This window comes from Pinus tabuliformis, chromosome 7, assembly GCF_031772625.1.
Source record: "Pinus tabuliformis cultivar Carrire ecotype Pingquan chromosome 7, CPIR1, whole genome shotgun sequence".
NCBI classification, from domain to species: Eukaryota; Viridiplantae; Streptophyta; class Pinopsida; order Pinales; family Pinaceae; genus Pinus; species Pinus tabuliformis.
In genome coordinates this window covers 1183239245-1183255705 of record NC_142293.1, presented here as the reverse complement: position 1 = coordinate 1183255705, position 16461 = coordinate 1183239245, and the positions used below count along the sequence as shown (strand labels likewise).

The window sequence follows — 16461 nt, the reverse complement described above, 5'->3', positions numbered from 1 at the left end:
GATGAGGCCTTGTTACCTAAAAACTAGCAATTTAAGGTTAAACTCCAAAAGAGAATTGCTATCCAAACGGAAAATTGGAGGGGTTGTCCAATGTCAATACAACAACCCACTACCACACCTTAGGTTGCTCTTCTCCAACTCAATGGGGCCTTTCCTAAGGTAGGATTGCCAAAGCTTATTATAAGGAGGCTCAAGGTGATTATAAAAGATAGCTTTAGTAAAACAAAAATTTTAGAAGAGATTTTAAGAAAGGAATGATGGGAGGATCAAGACTAGTGTCAAGTCCTTGGGCAAGTGGAGTCAAGAACTACGAAGAGCAACAACTAAGACATCAAAAAGTGACTGTAGCCTGAATTAAGAGCCTATAAACAAGTCATTCTTGATGTCCACAAAGTGTAGAAAGTTAATTGTGAATACCCAAGTTAAGGAGTAATTCCAAACATGTAGGAGGAAGTGTGTTTATTGAAAGCTATGTAATATGTAGCTAGCTCAAATTAAGAAAAAAAGTAGACATGAACAAATTCCAGCAACAAGACACAAAAGTTTAAAGACGAATAAACCACACAATAGCTCTTCAAAATAAAGGAACAATCTTTTTGATTAGGAATAATGCTATCTATACTTTCAGCCCTTCCACACATATTTCATGCAAGTAATTTCCAGCCATAGTGTTCAACAATTGAACCCAAGAACATATGCCACGATAGTACAAGAAAGCCTCCGACTCTCATTTGTCTTCAAGATATTCAGCAAAAGCTCAAAAGGGGAGAGCTCCCCAAATCCATTGCTCTATCAAATGGGAGGAGATGATCACTATATAGAGTAGTGTTCAGCTACCCTTAAAAAAAAGTAATTGCTTTCCTGAACCGTTTAGTTCTCCAAGTAAAAACAATAGAATATTGCATTCAAACCTCTTCAATGACTTATAAAACGTATCAATGAGTTGTTGAGATCCGCTTTCTTCTCCAAGAAGATGTAATGTAACCATTTTCAGTTTCCCTTATGATGCAGTTGGGATGGACTTACAGGTTTGGTGGCAGCAAGTTCACAAGAGCAAGATTACATCATCAGTGGGCCCAAAAGGTTTTTGGAGGAGTTTTATGGGGTCTGATGGAGTTCACTTGCTGTATTTCATCATCGAGGGCAGTTCTGCATAGTTTGTTCTTGGTTTTGTTTCATTCAGACAAATCTCGTAAAACAGGGTTATTATTAGCATAGTTTAATTAAAAACGCTAAAGGTGTTGTTTGGAGGAGAATATTTGGAGAAACACCATTGTGTAATAGCTTGTTGGATCAAGAATGAAGAGATCTGCAAGATGGGATGGTGGAAGAAGACTACCATTGGCCAAAGAAAGTATGGTGACCGAATATTTGTTTCCCGGGGTTAAAAGGTGATTTTAATTAGTCACTTTATTAAATAAAAAAAGAAATGAAAAGTAACTAAAATAAAATAAAAAGTCACTTAAAGCGAAATTGAAGCGACAAAACTTAGAGTTGTTTTGCTTTAAATGTAAATGCACTATGTATTGTGGTAATATTTTTGTTAATAAGATGAATGTACAAGAGTGCTTCAATGTTACAATGAGGGCCTGCTTATATACCTAGGCATATATCCCTTCATGAATGATAATGTCTTTTAGAGACATGCCTCTTCAATAACTAATCATTTACTAACTACAATTATGATAATTATTTATTTATTTATATTTATTTTATTTTTATATAAATTATATTCATAACATTACCCCTCTTCAAAAAGCTTTGTCCTCAAAGCTTAATCACTGACAATTCTTCACTTGTCCACGTCATTTCAACATGTGTAGGTGGTATTATTGAAGCTTCGACATGTGTAATACATCTGTAGTACTATCTTGGAATCGGAATATATCCATCTCTTTTTATTTTTAAACATTATATATATATATATATATATATATATATATTTCTTTTTTTAAGTAGCTTTATAAAAATTTAATATAAAGCAACTTTATATTTTTAATAAAGTAACTTCAATAATTTTCATAAAGCACTTTACTAAAATTATTTATATGTATTACCAATATTATCATTCTCATAGTCGTGTCCCTCTTTAAATTCATCTGCGTGGTTAAATATGCGAACTTGACAATCTGGAACGGATGTTCACAATATCCCTCATCCTCGCTAACTTGGTTAAGCATAGTATTTCTTTGTGTAATAATTATTTTTTCAAGTAAAGGCTCCATAAGTGAGTTTTGAGGTTTTGATACAAAAGTTGTCTTTATTGGCACTTCTTCCCTCTCTGCAAATCAATGAACATCGATATGAATCCATGGTCTTGCATGTGGTAGAATTTAACAGACATTTGCTAAGGTACTCCGCCCAACCGAACTAGGATTCCCCCTCTGTTAAATGCATTTGCATTGACCTCTTCTCTAAAGGAGGCTTGTCTTCTAATCATACATCTTGACCACCAAATCCATGCAATCCAATCTAGGGTTGTGCTTCCTGAATCTGCTGAGATGAACCCGTTGTCTTTCCGAAGAATACACCATGGATCCAGATCCACGTGAAGTATAATCAGGTGGCGTATGGACCCTTCTTCCAGATGATCCCATGCCAGTTCCACGATTTGAGCGACCACCTGTGCTTGTCGTTCTTGAATTGCATCTCTGTGTACTTCCTCAATTTTTTTGGGGCCTTCTACCTTCCTCCTTTGTTGCCATCCATTTTTCCTGAGATCAATTACATCCTTCAACAGGAATCTTAGTCTGGAAGATAGTTTTTGATCATTTGACAGTTTCGCTATTCTATCAAAATATGCATCGATGTGCACCCTAGCCTTTGGTCGATCAATCATGTGACCAATAGTACTCATCAGTTTGCAGAGTGCTTCGACATCTTCTTCATCAGGATACTGATACTCCCCAAGTAATTTTATGATACACTCATGCATGATCCTTTCAGTAAGCATGCTCATTTTGTACAACTCACCCATGAACTGTATGTTCCCTAGCATTCGCCTTCGTGCTTTAATCCTTTTTTCTTCTCTTTCCTCTTGGGATAGCTTTACTTCACCTTCTTCTTCCAGCCTATCAGCTTCTACTTGTTCCCTTTGCCCCCTTTCAAATTCTTCCTGACACTTGTTCAGAAAGACTCGCCTAAAAATAATTTTCTCATTATTTTCATTAAATTCAGGTAAATCAACGGTAAGATCAACACAAAACCTTGCATACATCTCACAAAATGTGGGCTCCATTAAGGCTTTATCAAAAATTTGAGATATGACACCCGTAAGAGTTAATGCAGTATCAATATTGACTTCTTTTTCCTATTCAAAAAGAGGTGTTAATTTATTTAAGATTGCTTTAATCTTTTCTTTTTTAGGGTGGTTCACAAAAACTTTGTGGCCACTACTTCCATGGGAAAATCCATGTAGATCAACCCAGAGGGATCTACCTAGCCAAAGTAGCAAGGCCTAACCCCAAGGGCATTAAGGAGATTTGACCTTGTGACCTCCCAATAGGCAAGGTACTTAGCAACAAGAATTCAACCAACTTAGTTATCCCTTGAGGCTGATATTGCTTTAATATGTCTTTGTTTCAACTATTCATCATCGAAAACTTTACCAACATCATACTTGTTCTCTGATTTGTGCATTGCAAGAAAATTATTACATGGAGATGAAAGCAAACCCTTCTGGGAGGAGGAAGCAGGAGCTTGTTGCCACCTAGCAGCATAAAAAGTATTCCTTCAAAATCCACCCGAAGGAACATGCATTTATGTCAAAGGACCACCAGAATTATGAGAAGCAATAAATTCATTCATTGGTGCTCCACGCACATTCCTCAAGAGTCCTGGATTCATACCTTGCCTATGTCACAATCCACCAGTAGGTCCCTTAGGGCTTACTTCCACCCGAATGTCCTTTCCTAGTGGTAAAATTCCACCTGATCTGTCATCAATATTGGTGTGATTGCCAATCTCTTGTGCAATTGCTCTCTTCCTCACTGCTTCACCCATCGTAATATTAGAAGCTTGATTTGATGATACCCTCTAATCAAAATTTGGTTCATGGGTAGTGCGATCAACACTTCTAGATATTTTGTCAACTTGACAACCAGCTTCTTCATCTTTAGCTGTCATATATCCATTTTGATTATCAGCCTTATTTAAGTCACCATGAGGAGATCCTAATCCAACATGTTCAACATCAATTTCCATGTTAGATCATTCTTTATTGTTGGTCTCTTTTATGTCAATGTCAACATCCATTGTAGGTGTTAAATCCAGTGTTTTAAAAGCATTTAATGATTCTACAAATTATTTTTTTATTTGTTGTAATGCTTCTCCAATTTCATTTAACAGTTTAGAGTTATGATATTCACTTAATTCCACGATTTCAGGACCTAAACTTAATGGCAGATTGTGCAGCGGATAACATCCAGAGGATTGGATGGCTTTGATACCACTGAAGCAACAAAACTTAGAGTTGTTGTGCTTCAAATGTAAATGCAACATGTATTTTAGTAATATCTTTATTAATAAGATGAATGTACAAGAGTGCTTCAATGTTACAATGAGGGCCTGCTTATATACATAGGCAGGTGCCCCTTCATGAATGATCATGTCTTTTAGAGACATGCCTCTTCATTAACTAATCATTATTTATTCATTTATATTTATTTTATTTTTATATAAATTATATTCGTAATAGAAATAAGAAGGAGAAGATTCTAGAGTGACAATAAAATAATAAAATACTTCTAGAAGGAAGAAGAACCATCCATCAAGTCTTTAAAAGGAGGGGAAGAAAATCATTTGGGATATCTTGGACTTCTGATATTTACTTGTTGGAGAGGTTTTGGGAACGTGGTTCTCAACATCCATAAGCTCCAAGACGAAAACCCTTGGTTTTCCTATTGTGGGTTGGACGAAAACCCAACCCACTATTGAGGACATTTCATCCAGAACTCTCACAGAGCTTTAGCAACATTATTGGAGATTAGATCTGGAGCAGATCTGAGATTGAAGTGATGATCATCTAGATTCTCAATTTGCACATGTTTTCCAGTTGTAGTTTATTGTGGGATGCCAACATCAGAATTGCAGCAAAATTTTGGAAGCCATCTCAACTATTCTTCAGCTCAGGTATTGATATTTGTAATGGCATTTAATCTTATTATAATAAATAAATAAAGCTGAGTTGCTGCCATTCCTTGTGTTATATGAATTTTCGGGTTTATTTCAGCTATATATATATATATATATATATATATATATATATATACATATATATAGATATATATATATATATATATATATATATATATATATATATATATATATATATATATATTATTGCTAAAGCAAGTGTCGATCCTTCTATTTCATTAAGCCGAAAAATAGTTTACAATATATACAAACGTCCACCCGACGCCAAGGAATCAGAAAAAATTAGAACACTAGCCACCTAGGGCCAAACCTCTTAGCCTTACAAAGATAATCACCGAACCCAAGGAATATAAACCAAAATTGCATCCCAGCCCCCAGAAAACCTGCAGAATCTCCCGTACCCCAGCCCTCGGAAAAGCCCCTTTAATCTAAGATGTCCATTTCCGCACTCAAACCAACGGCCGAGGAGGAAATCGCTTAGCAAAGACAACCAATGTTTAATGGTCCCGCCCCACCAAGCTGCACGATCAAACTTGACCGTTGATCCACTCTACGAAATCCTACGGATGAGATTAATATCGCACCAAACAAGATAACCAGACATTAGTGTGCGATGAAGGGTGGTTTATGAATCCATCTCCCTGCCACGTGTAGGAGGCTGAATGGAATCGCTGCAAAATCGCTAAAACCATTTCCCACTTAAAAGCAGTGTGATCAGCGGAAAACCGCCTAGGAGGCGATTTTACATGCCAAAACCCAAAATTCTAAATAATCCCGCTACTAGAAAAAACTGGATTCTTCCCTCGCATTCTTTTCTTCCTTGCCTGAACATGGAACCAAGTACAGATGAGAGGCTCTCCACTGATTGATGAACTGTGATGACCGTTTCGCTCACCCCGATGAACTGAGATATCCATCTCACTAACTCCGGGATTTACAACGGCCAGTCGTGGTCTGCCCCCCGCTAAAGAATAGTTTACAAGATACTGATGACGCATAAAGAGGACAAATCATTTCGAGCTTGCATCCATGGCTTTGTATCTAAACACTTCCCTATCTTCTTTCGCTTGCTCGCAACAAAGAGTTCTCAGTCTGCTCGAACGCAACTCCTGCCACTCCATCAAAACCTTATCATCTGTACAACTGACACCCTGGTTGGCAAGAAGATTCGCTAGCTTATTGGCCTTTCTGCGAACATGGTGGAAACTGACGTGCAAAGGCCTTGGAGATGACCCTGAATTCTCTGGAAAACCCGGATTAATTTCCAGTGTTTGGAGACTTTCTCCAGCGCTGTTCCACTATTTATTTTTTTCACTGAGGTAATGATTAACTCAAAGTCTGCTTCTATCATCACATTGAAATAGTTATCTTGACTCAGAAAATCCAGGCATTGCTCCAAAGCCATTAGTTCAACCATGTTGTTGGTTGCTTTTCCTAGGTGGCAACGGAAGATGAAGATAATACTTCCCTCTGCATCCCTAAGGACTCCTCCATACCCAGCAGTTCCCGGGTTTCCTTTTGAAGCCCCATCAATGTTGTATTTCAAATAACCTTCGGTGGGAGGATGCCAAAAATCCTTCTCTGTATCCATTGATATAACCTTCCTATCTAGGCCTTGAGGAGTGAGCCCTTGCATCCCCAGCTGCCTGAGAATTTTTAATTCCACTTCTAAGGGAGGATTTTTAGGGCAGTTACAAACAGTGGTTCCCACTGTCTCCTTAAGTTGTTTTAGGATTATCTCCAACAGGCGGTGTGGGGGATTCTTTTCATGCTTAAATGTTCTTTTGTTCCTCTCCTTCCAAATATTCCATATAATGAAGCTTGGTGTAAGGGCCCAAGCTAAGCTGAGAATTTCATAATCTGAAAAATTTCTTCTCCAATTATTGAGGGTATTAATGATGCTCCCTCTATCCCTGTCAGATTGCTGAAAGATTATGGCAAATATGTCCCATAACCAGGAGGTGGAAATGTCGTTGTTGAGTAAATGCTCCATTATTTCTTCTTGATCCTCACAGAGCTGGCATCTTGAAGGCCACAGTACACCCCTCTTCTTGATGTTGTCCCAAGTCAGGATTTTCTTGTGGTATACCAACCACATGAAGAGTTTGATTTTCATCCACCCTTGGTGCCTCCATAGGTTCTGCTAGATTTTGTCTGGAACCTGGGGATCCAGCTCAAGGAGATGCCTTTTGCTTCCTTAAGATTAAAGGTGCCCTCTTTGTTATTGCCCCATCTTAGTTGGTCTTGCCTCCCTGAAACTAAGATTTTCCTTTATTCCACCATTTTCATGAGCGCCTCTGCTTTTGTTTTCAAGGGATTGTTATTTCCACAATCAATGTTTCTCCAACTTCTCCACTTTTCTGTTTGATGAGTATGATCCCAAAATTCCTTTACCTTAATTAATCCTTGGGAATCTGTCTCATGCTTAAGGTCGAAGAAGTCTTCTTTTAACAGAATTGGTTCTTGTTGCCACTTATCTTCCCAAAAAAGAGCAATATCTCCTTCTTTGATTTCCCAGAAACTATTTTCATGTACTAGGCTTCTATTCTCCCATGCTTTGTTCCAGATGTATGAGCCCTTTATATTTCATGACATTCTTATGAGATCACTGGTTTGCCATGAGCTTGCATATTTTTCTTTATAAACACATATACACAGTTCTTTAAATGAAACATTCGAGCACCCTCTCACAGAAATACGTTTCCCAAATAAGTGAGTAATGGTTCAGCCTCCAAATTTGTGAAACCTCAATCTGGAGCTTGCTACAGCTAATAAGAAGATATAATTTAATTAATCTTCTGATGTCTGGAAATTATGCTCAACAATGTGATTTGGCTTGGCTTCTTATATAGTGATATTCTGCCTCAAAAATACAATTCTACTACAACGGTGGAAGAACAATCTTTAGCTCTTTGCTAGTAAAAGCAGCCTGACTTGACATAATGATGGCCTAAATAACCTTGACCTTAGTAATGGGAATGAGGCCTCCTCAAAACTGATATGGATTCTTGAAAGTGACAAGAGCAAACTCGCTCTCTTCCTGGGATATTCGCTTCAAATTTGGATCCCTTGGACTAGGAATGTGTGTGCCTTTCCTTGAGGAGAATTCTATCATCTTTACCATGTGAAATCAACCTCCTTTAATTCAATCTACAAGTGGCAGCTGGTGCCATGAACTCTGCCTCTGTTACAGGGTATATTTTGACCCTCTTGAACTTGAAAAATCAACAATTCGACCGCTCTTGGATTGTTGGTATAGTCTGGAAGTGAAATGCTTATCTTTGTTGCATGGCTTTAGATTTGGGAACTCGATCTTCTCATGAGATAAATTTGAACACCTCTTGAGAATAGCATGCACCACGTCCTCCTGCAATGACCAATATGAGCTGAAGAATCCTTGCAAATGAACTCAATTAAATCTTCTCAATGAACCTTGAAAAATAACCCAACTAGGGTGGCAAGGGAGTCCACCGAAATTGGAAGAGACTAGCTAGAGTGGCAAGGGAGTCCATCAAAATTGGAGGAGAAATTGGATCCACCGAAATTAGGGTGAGAAATTTCGCTTCAAACCCTGGATCTAAAACTCACTTGAGTTTCTCTTCACATACAATGAGAAATGATCAAATAGAATGAATTCCAAATGATCCCCCATCTCCTTTTATAAGATGTCAGTGAATCCTCACCAAGCTTCTAAACTCCTTTTAATATTATTTTAATGGTGGGGGGCACTTTCCACTAAGTGGCTTTTTGCCGCCCTTTTTAATAAAATACTATTTGCCACCATTTTCTAATAAAATAATCTTTGCCACCAAAATAATATTTGCCTCTCTTTTTCTAATAAAATAATATTTGTCCCCTTTTTATTAATATCATCAAAATTGGGAAAACTCCTTGATAACTTCTGCAGTAAAAAAATTTAAGGACATTACAGTCCTCCTCACCAAAAATTGCTTGTCCCCAAGAAATCTCATCATATGATGCTACTCCACAAGCTGGTCAAGCTAAATGCCAAGGTCCCAAATGTGCCACTGAACCACTCCACATCTTTCACATGGTACTGGGGTCCCATACCATACTGATCAATGTGAAGTATCCCTCGCTCCCCTCACTATCCAACAAGGTGTAGACATTAGCAGCCCTCTACCTACTGCCCATAAATAAAACATCTTGATAATGCAAAATCCCATTCAACTCCTCAAAGAGCTACTCCACCTGCAAATCAACTACATGTACCTCAAGGGTGAACTCTTGAAGGTACAATCCTCCTCGTCCATCTAAACTAACCACAACCTCCTCCTACTGATCACACTTCTATGCTAGCGAGGTGCTCTGTAATATCAACGAGTCACCTAGAAATGAAACACTCTCCACTAAACTGAGGTCTGATGTATGATCTGTGTGATTTCCACCTGCAAAAAACAGCTCACCACTAATGGTAGTTGAGCTGCCAAACCCTGTAATGTTAAGGTCCCATGCTAATCTCAAAAGGAAACCACCATACTAACGTTGCACCACTCCAATTATAACTAGTTGTCCATTGTGATCATGTAAAATCCTCCTCTCCTGGAACCTGATGGCAAAATATCTGTAAGGACTAAACATATCCTGCTAAGGCATCTCCACGATGTCAAAGTCTACCCATCCATGGCTAGCCTGATCCTGAGTAACAACAGGGAAAACCTACCTCGCCATATGGTGAAGGCCTCAATGATTCCCCATGTGCCAACCCAAGAATGAATTGGATCACCCGCTCCAATTCAAAAAAATGGTTCGGTGATTGGTCTGTTATCAAACCGTCTAGCTCGGTCAAGCCCCTCTTAAACTGCGCGTCCTACGCGGCAGGGTGGACTTCAAGCTGAGTTTTTTTTTTGGTTTTTTCTCCCTAATGCCTCTACCCCTCACCCAAGCCTATAAAAGTGACTAAACCCCCTCACATTTCCTCATAGCTATCACATTGCATTTGTGAGGAGTTTGTGAAGAGATGGGGTTGGTTTTTGGAGCAATGTTGGGGGCGCTAGAGGTTTTTCTTTTCACTTCTCAAATCTTCCTGTGTTTTATTTATTTATTTTTGTAGATTTGGAAATTGAAAAGAGTATTTTTTCTAGAAGAAATAAATATTAAAGAGTTTTTTTTTTCATTTCATTTTCAGACTTTTGTCCTTTCATTTCCAATTCCTAACATCAGAAAATGGCTCATATAATGAAAGATGTTGCTTCGGCATATTTTGAGATGATTGACAATCAAATGCATTGCAAATTTTGTCATAAAAGAATTAAGGGAGGTGGAGCGAGCATTCATAAGTTGAAACAACACTTGGCTGGTATTAGAGGCCAAATTGTCCCATGTGCAGCACCAACAGAATAGGTTGGGCAAATTAGGAAGAAGTTGCTAGAAAAATTGATAAGTTTGAGGAAGAAAAAGCTAGGCAAAAATAAATAGAGGTTGAAATATGGAGGAAGAGGACTCTAAAACACATGATGGCTGCCAAACCAATTTTGTTTATGAGGGCTCTTCATCTATCCCTAGCACTAATGCATCCAACCCCTTTCACTATGTTCCTCCCTCTTTGAGTTTGGAGTCTATAAACGAAAAATGTAAGGGTAAAATTAAAAGGAAGGGTGATATCAAAAGATATTTCATACCCTCCTATCCCTCAAATAGTGCACATGGTCCTCAAGTTAATAGAGGTAAAATCCAACCTACCTTAGATGATCATTGGAAGAAAGAATTGAGAGAAATTACTTGTGATTACATAGCTAGATGGTGGTATGATGCTGATATCCACTTCAATGTTGCTCGTTCACAATATTATGAACCTATGTTTGATGCCATATTTACTAATGGTAAGGACTTCAAAGGCCCTACTATGCATGGATTAAGGGGATCTATTTTGCAAAAAGAGGTTATGTCCTTGAGGAATATTTGAAAGATTTCAAAAGCTCATGGGTGAAAACAAGGTGTACCATCATGTCAGATGGATGGACTGATCAAAGGAACTATACCATTATAAATTTTCTTCTCCTTTGCCCATAGGGGACCATGTTTCTAAAATTAGTTGATGCGTTTGATAAGGTGAAAGATGCACACTTTTTGTTTCAACTTTTGAATCAAGTTGTTGAAGAGGTGGGGCTGACTAATATTGTTCAGACCATCACAGATAATGCCTATAACTATGTTCTTGATGGTAAAATGTTAGAAGAAAAACACAAAACCATCTTTTGGACCCCATGTGTTGCACATTGCATAGACCTCATGCTTGAGGATATTGGTAAAATAGATTCGATCAAGAACACTATAGAACATGCCAAAAGCATAACAAAAGTATATCTAGAATCACTCATGGATTTTGAACTTCATGAGGAAAAACACAGGGCTCAAGGATCTTGTTAGGCCTACCATCACTAGATTTGCAACTCATTTTTTGACATTGCAATTTATGCTTCCCCAACATAGAAACTTGCAAAGGATGTTTTCCAGTGATGAATGGAATGGATGTCAATGGGCTCGCAAATAGGATGGAAAAGATGTACGAAACAAAGTTAATGAAGTCATATTTTGGAAAAAGACAACAAATATTGTGAAAGTTATTGAGCCACTAGTTAAGGTGTCGCAGTTGGTGGATGGGGAAAGATTGGCTATGGGTTTAATTTATGAGGCTATGGATCAGGTAAAGTAGCAAATAAAGGCAACATACAAGGATAGAGTGGCTAAGTATGGGCCCATTTGGGAAATCATTGATCAAAGATGGAACAATCAACTCCATCACCCTATACATGCGGCTAGATTTTTTCTGAATCCAAGGTATCATTATAGAGCTCTGGTGGGAGAATATTTGACTGGGGAGATAAGAGATGGATTGATGTGTCTTGAGTGCATGGTCCAACTAGAGATACACCGACAGATCACTTGTTTTAGTAGAGCCACAGGTACCTTTGCCAAAAACCTAGCAAGGACTACAAGGGAAGCAGATGAGCCAAGTAAACAATTTCGATTTTCAAATTCTTATTTTATTAAATTGTTTATAATTTCAAAGTTGGATATAATTTGTTGAACTAACTCATTACACAACTATGCTTTTTAATGCACAATGGTGGGAGGCATTTGGTGGCCAGTGTCCTCAATTGCAGAAGTTTGCAATCTGTATTTTGAGTCAAACTTGCAATGCTTTTGGGTGTGAACACAATTGGTCTGTCTTTGAGAGGATTCACCCGAAGAAAAGAAACCGTTTAGAACAAAAACAATTAAATGATCTAGTCTTCGTCTAATACAACCTCTGACTAAGACGCAACCAATTGCTAAACAAAAGCCCTGATACATATCCCATTGTGTTGGAAGACACTGATCCATCCCCATATTAGGTAGTTGAGACTCAATCAATAGAGTTTGACTTTGATGAGGATATTGGTATTGATTTTGATTTGGAGATGGATGCATTACAGACTGTTCGTATAAAGAAAATCCACTAGTACAAGCCCCAACTCCTCCAGCTACAAGCACTTCCTCTACTCAGCCACAACGCAAGCGTATAGCTCATCTATCCAGCGTGAAACAACTGTTATTGCTACTACATCTGTAGTTGCAATTGGAGATCGTGATGAAGCGGAGGAGCCATGGGTTTCCCTGTCTGACTCCGATTCAAAGTCTAAGCCAGATGATGTTGCCTTGTCTAGCAGAAGTGACTAGTGATGTTTTGTTGTAGAGGCCATTTAGAGCCTCCTTGGTTATGTGTTTTTGTTTTGGTCTCTATATATTACATGTATTGGGATAGTGCACTGGGTGCCATTTTGATATAATAGATATATTCATGAGCATACTTTGATCATATGTTGTCTTCTCCCTATATTCTAATGCTTTGAGTTTGGAAACAAGAATGCAAGTCTTTAAAATATGTTTTTTCATTAAAAAATAAATATTTAATGTACTTTTTATAAAGACCGAGTCTGAGTCTAAGTCTGAGTCGACCCTCGACTGGTTCCGAATCTGAGTCCGAGATTTAAAACTATGATCATAACCCTACTCACCCAGAAGTGGAGTGACCTACCAATCAACTGGATCCCTAGATCCCCTAGCCAAATCGAGAGTTCACAACTCCCAATCCCTACTGGTTATTCGTGTAGTATGAAGAGCTGATGGAACCTAACCGTGCCTCATCTCTGACCCTTGTATGCAACCAATAAACGAATATCTGACACTCACAATTGACTCAGTGCATGTGGATTCGTCCTACACCTGCCAACCACCACCACTAAGTCTGTTATCTCCTCTCTCGACAATGAACCAATACAGTGTCCAGAGTCTGGATACCCACTAGAAAACTGCCTTAGTCGTATATGTTACTCTTCACTCATGTAGAACCTCTACATGTCCTACAAAAGGAAGGGCACGTGTCTCCCCCATGATCATATTCCTAAGTGTGAGCTTAGGGATGAAATGTATACCACCTTTGCTGAAAATCATCTCATTCCCCAACCTGTGGCTGCCAACTCGTGCACCGACTTTGCTTCTCCACTGGAGAATCTCTATTGCAATCCTGATGCACTGAATCTCAAAGAGAAGTTTTAGGCAAGTCTCCCAAGTCCTGCAACCCTTGATGAGAGCACCAACCAGACACAACAAGGCTCCCCATGATTGTATGTGATGCCAGAGAGTGATAGATGTGTGGGCTTCAATGGGTATGTTCAAGAACCCATATGGACGCTCACGGCTAGCCCTGTGACCAACCCACTCTCCAAACCCGAGTATGCCCACTCTAATGGTATGCCTAACATCCTAATCAGGAAATCTTCCTACTAGCAGCACTCCCCCAATTCATTGTGCAGCCTCGTACGCTATTGCACACCACCATGCTCCTCTATGCTCCTCTGCATACCACTTCCCATCGCTGCATATCCCTATACACCACTAGTTGCCACGGTCCAAGGTTGAGTCAGTATGCATCAACCCGCACCTTGTTTGTAACACCATCTCCATTATCTCACTACCACAACCCCTGATGTGTGGACCTCCCCTCCTGATCCTCCCTACGAGATCTGAGAGGCATAGTTCCTCACTGGCCAACATAAATGCCATTGTTGTACTAATATTCAACGATCCTCATGCCCAATAAACCAATAGAAGGTCATTGTCTCCATACAATGCTTTGCTTGGTAGCATACCAATCCATTTGAATATCTCCAAATAGGGCATGCTGACCACCCTACAACCCCCTACATGAATGATGTGCCAAGTCATCTCCTGAAATCAGCGCACTCCTCTGTCAAACCAACTCGCCACTCGCGTTGACCAGTACTCTAATGGGACTCTGAAGGAATGCAAGTACTTGGTCACCAGGTCAATCATGTTGAAGAATGTAACTAGGTTCGGTCTTCATAATTATATCCCATTGAGGACTTCTAGGTTTTGTCTTGAGTCATTAGAGTCATCGTCCATTTAAAGAGACCCTTCTTGGGCTTTTGGATCATGTCAAAAGAATTAATATTGAGTCAAATAAGTCATTTGTCACCTCCACACCAAGTCGGCCTACAAGAGGTTAAATCAAACTCTAGAAAAGGGTATATATACAAGCAGTTCAATTCATTTGGAGGACTCACTCTCATACAAGTTCGATATCCAAGAGGAGGAAGAAAAGTGTGAAATTCCAATTATTACTATTATTATCCAATTTTAAGGTCACGGCCAAGCCAAACACCACATTGGTGTATGAAACCCCCTTGCTTGTGGGACAAGGGACCCACCTTCGCACAATGATTTGACTGCTAAGTCTACGAGGCATACATACTCTACCCCCCTCTAGTTTTGAACCTGTGACCTCTAATGAGGAAACACATTCTCTTAACCATTAGGCCCACTCAAGCTGTGAGGAGGAGGAGATTTGCTGGAGTAGGAAAATTGAAGTTTCTGGGTTGTGCCTCTCTCTCACACGTGTGGATTTACTTGGGCTACTTGCTGGAAGGTCGAAGTTTCTACTGGATCGAAAATTCTGCTGGATAGAAGTTTCTGTTGGGTTGAAGTTTTGTTGGGCTACTGTTGGGTCGAAGTCCTGTTGCTACATCTAGGTCGAAGTTGTTGCTAGAAGGTTATCATCTACATAAGAAGGGAAGGGCTGACTTAGTGGTTGGAGGAAGTTTGTGTCTAGGTCAAGGAGTCTTGGATCATCTCCTGAAATTATTAAGGAAGAGTTGTTGACTGGGTTTTCCCCTAGAAAGGGGTTTTGTCCTGCCTATCCACCTACATCTAGTGTCTGTGATCTTCGTGTTATTGTTTTGGTAATTACTTGATGAACTAAAGTAAAAGAAGAACATAAGAATAACACAAGTAATTATCAATATAAATAAAATCTTTCTACCTCTCTGATTTTCTAACATGGTATCAGAGCTAAGGTGAAGAAGAAGGAAAAAGGCAGCTTGAAGCTTTATTGAAAGGAGAATAAGGAGTTTTACAAAGTTTGGATAAAGGGTCATCAAGGAAATGGATCATATAAAGCCTGCCATCTTCAAGAAAAATGTCTAACTCAATGAAAGGAGAAAACAAATTAGAAGGAGCATCCAATAAAAGAGCATGGAAGAAGAGGATAGACCTCATCCTCGAGAAGAATAGTCTTGGATCTAGTCAAAAGAAAAGTAAAGAAGCCTACAAATGAGTCAAGTGATGCAGAAAAGGCAAACTTCAGAGAAACGGAGATATTGGACATGACACTAATGGTGGATGGAATAAAGTATAACCTCATCCCATATATATCCAACATAGATTCTACTCAAGAGATGTATGGGGCATTATCCAAATTATTCACAATCAAGAATCTTGGTCAAATAGCAAGTCTTAAAAATGAAATGAGATCTATAAAGATGACAAAAGAACACATTGTGGCATCCTTCTTTATGAGAATAGCTAGAATCAGAGATGAACTCCAGGCAATTGATGAGATAGTACCTACAAAGGAGCTTGTAATCATTGCACTTCTAGGATTAGCAACATCTTGGAGTGCCTTTTCATCAGGTCTCAACAATTGGAAGGAGACTCCTACATTTGAACAATTATGGAATGCATGTAGTCAAGAATAACTCTGAATTTCATTAGTAAGCAACAAAAAGAATGAAGAGGAGAAAGTTTCAAATGCCTATTCCACCCAGCACAAGAACAAAGGAACCTTCAAGAAGTCTAAAGGGCCTAGAAGGAAGATAGACCTATCCAAGATTGAATGCTACAATTGTCGCAAGATGGGTCACTATAGAAGCGATTGTCTTGAGAATCCAAGAAATAGAAAGAGAAATAGGGATCATGCAAATGTTGTCGAAGAAGGATCTCCAA

At 38.9% G+C, this 16461-nt stretch overlaps 1 protein-coding gene across 1 annotated transcript in view; it reads right to left on the bottom strand.

Moving 5' to 3' along the window:
- LOC149251673 (Ypt/Rab-GAP domain of gyp1p superfamily protein) overlaps nt 1-16461 on the bottom strand; it is a 452310-nt gene that overhangs the window by 165134 nt on the left and 270715 nt on the right. The window lies entirely within an intron of this gene.